At 46.5% G+C, this 7,837-nt stretch overlaps 1 pseudogene; it reads left to right on the top strand.

Annotated features, from left to right (window-relative positions):
* The first annotated feature begins 5,211 nt into the window (after positions 1-5,211).
* LOC114200535 (small nuclear ribonucleoprotein G pseudogene) lies at positions 5,212-5,436 on the top strand (annotated as a pseudogene).
* The last annotated feature ends 2,401 nt before the right edge of the window (positions 5,437-7,837 follow it).

The following is a 7,837-nucleotide window of genomic DNA, read 5'->3' as shown; positions in this document are numbered from 1 at the left end:
ATGGGTACAAATGAAATTAGAAAAAATATGAACCTGTTTTCTTAGTAGAAGAAAAACTTTCTTCTCTGGTTGCATTAAAGTGAAAAATTATCTGATCTCAATAACCCAATGAATCCTTGACTTTCTTGGTTTAGTGAACTCCTCTACAGTCTTCAACACCAAGTCTGTGACATCCTTCCCCGCCACCTCCTGCCCCAAGAGTAGTTACTTCATCTGTGATCCCATAGTATGTGTATATGCCTTGGTTTAGCATTTATCACACTATAATCCAATAATAATAGCAATAGTAATAAAGTGCTTAATAAATATTTGGTAAATGAATGAACAAATGAATGAATCATTGAATAAATGAATTCATAGTTCAGTAAGCAAATAAAGGGTGAAACCTTATTAGCGCAAGGTTCCTAGCCATGCTAAACAGAGCTCCCTAAAAAAGCAAAGGACTACCACATTAGTTACTGCCTCCTTCAGACTTGCAAAGATTGATTTCCTGGACCACCCACTGTATTGGGTTATTACATCCCGTTATCAGCTGCAAGCGTGCACGAATTGTTTTTCCAGTAGCAAGGATGGCTTACAAGCAGTGACTGGTAAGTTCAGCTGCTTAGACCAGAGTTTAAAAGGAGGCCAAGGTCATGGCTTGGTTTTCACAGTAGGCTACTTCACTTAATTCTGTAATCTGCCCATGGAACACATTTCTACCTCTAGCTAGGGGATTTGTAAGTGTAAACTAGTTGTTAGGAGAGGCCATCACGGGGTGCCTGGGTGGCTCAGTCGGTAGAGCACGCGGCTCTTGATCTCAGGGTCATGAGTGGAAGCGCCACATTGGGCGTAGTGCTTACTTAAAAAGACAGTTGCTTCAGACAACTGTGGGGCCGAGCACTGTTTGGGGCCACTGCTCTGAAGTGAGGTGCTCAATCACTGTGGACACAAGGCAGCCCATAGCCACGGAGTGGTTTCTTCCGAACAAACCCGTCAATGGCCTCTCTCATCCACCCGACTTGCCGTGCAAGTGGTAGTCTTTCTCCTGGCTCTTTCAAGAAGGTAGAGATGTTAGTGCTGCACTAGAATCTGCCACAGATACGAAGTGTGCTATCCCAAGGTTGAATTGGGCTGAAACAGGCAGGTAAGTCAAAAGGCACTGAATGGCCTTAAATGATCATATCCAGGGGACTCGTCCACCCTCAGCAAGAGACTGTATACTTACCCCTTGCTGGGAGGGAAATGAACCTAGGACCTACCCCAACTGGCAGGAGATACAAAACAAATAGATTCCAAAAAAGAAAAACGCTCCTTCAAAGTAAAGAGTACCATGAAGCCAGCAGCAGAATATTCCTGACAATCTTTAGACTAACCAGCAGCCACATGAATAAATAGAACGCTCTGGTACTTTGCCAGGTTGTAACACGTCCATCTCACGGTGCTTACGGTCAGTGAGGCTTTGTCAGACCACAGGAACCAGGAAATTAGAAAGACACGAATGCTTGGAGGGGAGAACAATGGAGATCCAGTTCCCTGTGGTGCAAATGAAAAGGATCCAAGCCGACGCACCCAGCGGAAGGTGGGCGTCTCAAAGGTAAATGAAAGTCAAGCTCCCTTAGAACCACATTTCAAAACCGCTCAGGTTTGTTTCTAATCACACCCTCTGTACTCGGCTGAGTAAATGATAACTGGAGCCTGGCAACATCAGGCCCTTACCCAGGAGAGACTAGACTGCCCTGTAACAATATATACTAATTAAATTCAACTTGCCGAGTTTTGTTTCCAATGTGACTTAATTCATATTGTGTCTTGTTATTGATTCGTGGCCAGAGAGAAGCAGAACTCTCTTTACAGCTCGTACACTTTGAAGTGCCACCCACAAGTGGAAAAAGATGCAAATCTGATGTCTTCTAAAGTGCTGAGCTTCCATAGCAGAATTCTCTCCAGCCATTGGAGATGACAAGTATGTGGGCTTTGTTGATCTATGATGTGTGTACACAATAACGTTAAGTGAAACAGTGTGTCCACATTGACTACAGTGCACAGGAGCCCAGTTCTTGCATCAGCCCAGGTCATAAGTGAACTTGGAGTGACACAGATAGAACTGAATGTGCATCCAGTTGAGTCTTTTTATTTCTATTTTTTAGTAGAGTGGTTCAAGCTCACAATAAAAATAAATGGGGGGGGCACCTGGGTGGCTCCATCGGTTAAGCGTCAGACTCTTGATTTCAGCTCAGGTCTTGATCTCAAGGTCATGAGTTCAGGTCCAGCACTGGGCTCCACGCTGGGTGTGGAGCTGAATGAATGAAGGAAAGAATGGGGTAAAAATAATCCTGCTATGGTTCCAAACCCGTGTAGCAGTGAAGCACGTATTGAAATCCAAGTCCATCAATTCCAGAAAGGGAGCAAACAGTGGAAAGATGACATAGCGACACGGCAAACAAAGGAACTTGCCTAGAAACACAATACTGAGACGGCGATGGGCTGAAGCGGAATGTTAATGACAGTGTAGATGCGCTGGACACTCTCGAGCTGTGTGCGTTCTATTTGAACAACACTCCCCGCCGCCCCCCCCCCAGAATGAAAGGGGCCTGTTTACTTTTCATAAGCCTGCACTCCCAGTCACCTGTGTGGATATAGCCATTTTTTCAAAGGGACCTAAGGAAGAATTGCAATTATTACAGAAGCGTCAGGCCCGAGTCCCAAGGCCTTGGCTTTGTCTCTGGAGAAGGAAATGGAGGCCCTGCCAGAGAGCTGGGACACCCACCGGAGCGACCTGGAGGCCACATCCTGCGGTGACAGAGCAGCAACACTGAACTCGGCTTTAACGAGAAGCCACTCAGACAGACACGCTGATAATAAACCAGGAGTCTCCCGACATCGATGCGCAGTAGATGTTAAGCACAACGCTTCGTATGGTTACAACCATAACCACCCCCACCCCCCCACCCAGAGGAATTGATGTACATCATCTCAGAACACTGTAGCTTTTGTAAACTTACAGGATAGATCAGAGGGACCATTCTCGGAACAGCGTCTTCAGTGATGACACCAACAACGAAGGGAGGGGGACAGGATTGGGATTTCCAGCAGCTTCAGGAGGAAAATGGAGGTCAGTGAAATATCTCTGCCAAGGCCACAGATTATGGCTTGATGCAACAACGTTCTCAGAAATAAAACTCCTCTCCATTGACTGATCAACACAACACACAAGTCCATCCAGGAGGAGCCTGACGGTGCCACGGTTGAGATCCCGACGTTGCTGCACCCACACATGGGAGGGAGTGGGGAGGGCCAGGGGGCCTTAGCCGAGGTCTTTATTTCATAGACTGTGAGTGCAGTGAAGGGCTGACCTGCACTGCTCCAAAGACAGAAACAAAAACGGAAACCCAGCTGCTTGTAATGCATGTTGATACACCGCTCACTGAGGCCTCTGCACCAGGTGACAAAGTGATGGACCCAGTCCAAGGGGAACAATGGCAGGAGAAATTGCCTGGAAAAATTATCTGGCTGGCATCACCGAGCCAGGCTGTTGGGAAAGCCAATCGTGACGTTTACCCTGGCACGGCTGCTGACTTCGAATGGAGAATCCTTTGTTCTATTTTGCTGACACCTAGGCTAACGCAGGGCCCCCAAGGCGGACCTTTGCAAAGGATGGAGCCTTCTAGCAGGAGACTTCACCGTAGAAGCTTTCATCTCGGCGGTGTAGTATAAGGGCAAACGTTTAATGAGCACTTACTGCGTGCCACGTGCCAGAAGAAAAGAGATGGCACCTTCCAAACAGGTAAATAAGGGTACTTTAATGAAGAAACTACTTGTGACAGTGTGGGCAGAGTTAGAGAAACTCACAAAGCCTGTGGAAGCGCAAGGGTGCTAGCATGAGCTGGGCGCCCTCACCACCCCAGGCTGGGGGCACAAAAGACGGGGGGTGTGCCCTGAAAAAGCTCTGGGTGGCTGTGGGGAGAGGGATGCAGACGACCTGCACCCGCGAAGCAAGGAGGAAGCCAGGTGAAGAAGTACACTGCCCCCACTCTCCTGATGCCCAGCCTCCAACTAGTGCCTCCCTTGGCCCAATCCAACCAGAGGCCAGAGGGGAGAGAAGCCCGCTGACGCAGTCCACTAAGATCTGCATCCTGGTAACAGAGCGGGATAGAAAAGCAGGGGGGCATACAGAGGATATCCAGCACACCCCCACTTGACAAGGAAGCAAAATGAGGAAAAATCACTGTTCAGGGAGGAAATGGTGGCGCCCGGAGTCGAACCCAGAGCTGTCTGACTCGAGAGCCCCTCCTCAACTACTCTTTCAAGATTGTCTGTTTCTGGGTTCCCCTCCACTTCCTGTCTCATCTCCTTCCAGTTCCCTCTGTCCACACCCCCTCTTGCAGACTGCAGGCTCTGGCACATTCTGCTTCCAGCTAAACTGCCACTCTTCCAAGTAGTCTTCTCTAGCTGCAGGACCTACTGCAGCCTCTCCCTCTTCTGGAGCCCCGGGGTGCGGGGTCTGAACTCTCTAGGAGACCGCGAGCTCCTGCAAGGCAACGGCTCTACCTTATTCATATTTGTACCAGCCCAGTGCTGGACAGGTAGGAATTAATAATTTTTGCTGGTTTGGGGCACCTGGGTGGCTCAGTTAGTGGAGCATCCAGCTCTTGATTTCAGCTCGGGTCATGATCTCAGGGTGGTAGGATCGAGCCCCGCATTGGGGCTCCACGCTCAGCGGGGAATCTGCTTGGGATTTTCTCTTTCTCCCTCTGCCCCTCCCCCCCCACGCTCTCGCTCTAAAACAAATGTGTGCTGGTCTGCTGGGATGAATTTGGCAAGGCAAGGAAAACGGAAAAATTATCTCACCAAATGGAAGCTCAAGTAGTTGGAAAAAAAAACAAAACACCGAAAAATGTAAAAGTAGGTGTATTCAAACTCCCAACATTATTTTGGGCTTCAGTATTTTGTTTATGCCCCAAACAGGATTTATTAATTGTAATTTTACTCTTTTGGATTTTATTTATTTGAACAATCTCTATGACCAATGTGGGGCTCGAACTCACGACCCCAAGATCAAGAGCTGTGTGCTCTTCTGACTGAGCCAGCCAGGCGCCCAAGGTTTTAATTTAATTTAAATTTTTGGATTTAAAACAAACACATCAATGATAATTTCAAAGTATACTTCTAGGGAAAAAACACCTTTAAAAATACATAAAAACAGATCTTTGAGCTTGCCGAGTAGACACCATGAGCAAAGCTCACCCTCCCGAGTTGAAAAAATTTCTGGACAAGAAATTATCATTGAAATTAAATGGTGGCAGACATGTCCAAGGAATATTGCGGGGGTTCGATCCGTTTATGAATCTTGTGATAGATGAATGTGTGGAGATGGCAACTGGTGGGCAACAGAACAATATTGGAATGGTAGTAATACGAGGACATAGTATCATCATGTTAGAAGGCTTGGAGTGAGTATAAACGATGGGTGTGTTCATCAGAAGCAATCAACTGTTTCCACATGTCCCCTCCATAGTACCTGTTTTACTACAATATAAAAATCCGGTCGTGTGCATTTTCATATTGAACTTTTTTGTTAAATAAACTTTTATAACAGTCAAAAAAATACATAAAAACATGTATATAGGGACACACTTTTTTTTTTTTTTTTTTGCCTCGGGCTCCAACATGGCTTGGAACGGCACTGCCAGATTTTGTACTTAAATTTCTGATACTTTGTTCATTATAGATTGTTTTGCATTCATTTGGATATTTAAAATACTGCATTAAAATGTGAGGTTTTGGGGTGCGTGGCTGGCTCAGTCAGTGGAGCATATGACTTTTTTTTTAAAGATTTTATTTATTTATTTGAGAGAGAGAATGAGAGACAGAGAGCATAAGAGGGAAGAGGGTCAGAGGGAGAAGCAGACTCCCCGCTGAGCAGGGAGCCCGATATGGGACTCGATCTCGGGACTCCAGGATCATGACCTGAGCCGAAGGCAGTAGCTTAACCAACTAAGCCACCCAGGCACCCGGGGGAGCATATGACTCTTGAGCTCGGGGTTGGAGTTTCGAGCCCCACATTGGGTGTAGAGATGACTTAAAAATAAGTCTTTTAAAAATGTGAGGGTATGGGCATCCCCTTAAATTTTGCAGCAGAGCCAAGCACCTCCCTGGCCTCACCCTAGCCCAGCCCTGACACCAGGGTAGTAGCTGTGGGGCTAGAGGGGAAAGAATCAAAGGGTAAGAAAGAGCAGAGCCTAATGGAAGTGATATTCTAGCCTCTTCTTTCATTTCAGAAGCATTCCGTGAGAGATCTTCTAAGTCCATCCGCAGCTTGTTCCACGAGAGCCAGAAAATTAAAGTTTCTCCCAAACATAGGGACCAATAATGACAGTAAGATAATTTCATCCAGAATCTCTTGCCTTCATTTCAGGTAAGTGGTTTCCATGTGGGGAAGCTTAAAACACAGGATTGAGCTGGGGTGGGGAAGATCTCTTTCCCGCTTCCTTATCTGATGGGTGCCTGAGGCTGAGCGCCCGGTTAGACAGCTACCTGCTGCGGGCCCCCAAAGGCATTGCACACAGGAAGGTTCCAGCCCCTGCCCGCACCTGGAAACCCCACAGGAACCAGAGTGGTTTTCATTCTGGTTATTTTTTTTTTTAAAGATTGTATTTATTTATTTGACAGAGAGAGAGACACAGCCAGAGAGGGAACACAAGCAGGGGGAGTGGGAGAGGGAGAAGCAGGCTTCCCACTGAGCAGGGAGCCCGATGCGGGGCCCGGGGCTCGATCCCAGGACCCTGGGATCATGACCTGAGCCGAAGGCAGACGCTTAACGACTGAGCCACCCAGGCGCCCCTTTTCTGGTTATTTTAAAATGTTCTGAAGATGTCTAAAAAAAAAAAAAAAAAAAACACCACCAAAACTGAACTAAAAACAAATCCCAGTGTAAAGAATCTATCAGTACCTTATAACAACAACAAATCACATGCACACACATACTGATGTTCATCATAGAATTGAACACCTGAAAACAACCTAAGTGCCCCCAAATATGGGGGAAGATAAATAATGATTTTCCACCTGATGGACATTTAGGCAGTCGTTAAAACGGATGGCCATGCAGACAAAGTAGGCACCATGGAAACAGGTGCCGTGAAGAAACACAGTATAAGAAATCGCATACATTATTATTGTAATTATTTAGAATTTGCCTAGGAAAATAGACTGGAAAAAATAAACTGCCCAAATGAATACTTATGAGTGCCTATTTATTCAAGATGCAGAGATATGCATTTCACACCTTCTCACTGGATCCTCACACTATTATGTGGTCCCCATTTTACAGATGGGGAAAATGAAGACGTGACATTGTGATTTATAATAACAAATAGATATTTGTTCTTCCTCCGTCCCGTTTCTAGTATAGAGCTCCTAAATCCACTGGAATTTCTGAGGTGAGGAAAGAGATAAAGGGGTGGTTTGTCCTATTAAACGAGGTGGCTTTTAGACCACACCCAAGAATGGGGCTGGTTGCCAGAGGGGCCAACCCCATTTTCACCCCCTGATTTCCAGGGAGAGAAGGGGCTGGAGGTCAAATCAGTCACCAATGGCCAATGAGTTAATCAACCACGCTTATGTAATGAGGCTTCCATAAAAACCCAGAAAGGTGGGGTTCAAAGAGCTTCCAGGTTGGTGGACACATGGAGATTTGGGGAGACTGGCACTCGGAGAGAATATGGAAGCTCCACTCCCTTTCCCCATCCCCTGCTCTGTGCATCTCTTCCTTCTGGCTGTTCCCGAGTCATACCCTTTCATAATAAACCAGTCATCTAGTAAAGAAAATGTTTTTCTGAGTTCTGTGAGCCGCTCT

The sequence above is a fragment of the Eumetopias jubatus genome, unplaced genomic scaffold (assembly GCF_037043125.1).
Source record: "Eumetopias jubatus isolate StellerSeaLion01/CBP00866 unplaced genomic scaffold, mEumJub1_p1.0 scaffold_11, whole genome shotgun sequence".
Lineage (NCBI taxonomy): Eukaryota > Metazoa > Chordata > Mammalia > Carnivora > Otariidae > Eumetopias > Eumetopias jubatus.
The sequence above is the reverse complement of the archived record's forward strand: the minus strand, read 5'-3'. Positions and strand labels throughout refer to the sequence as shown.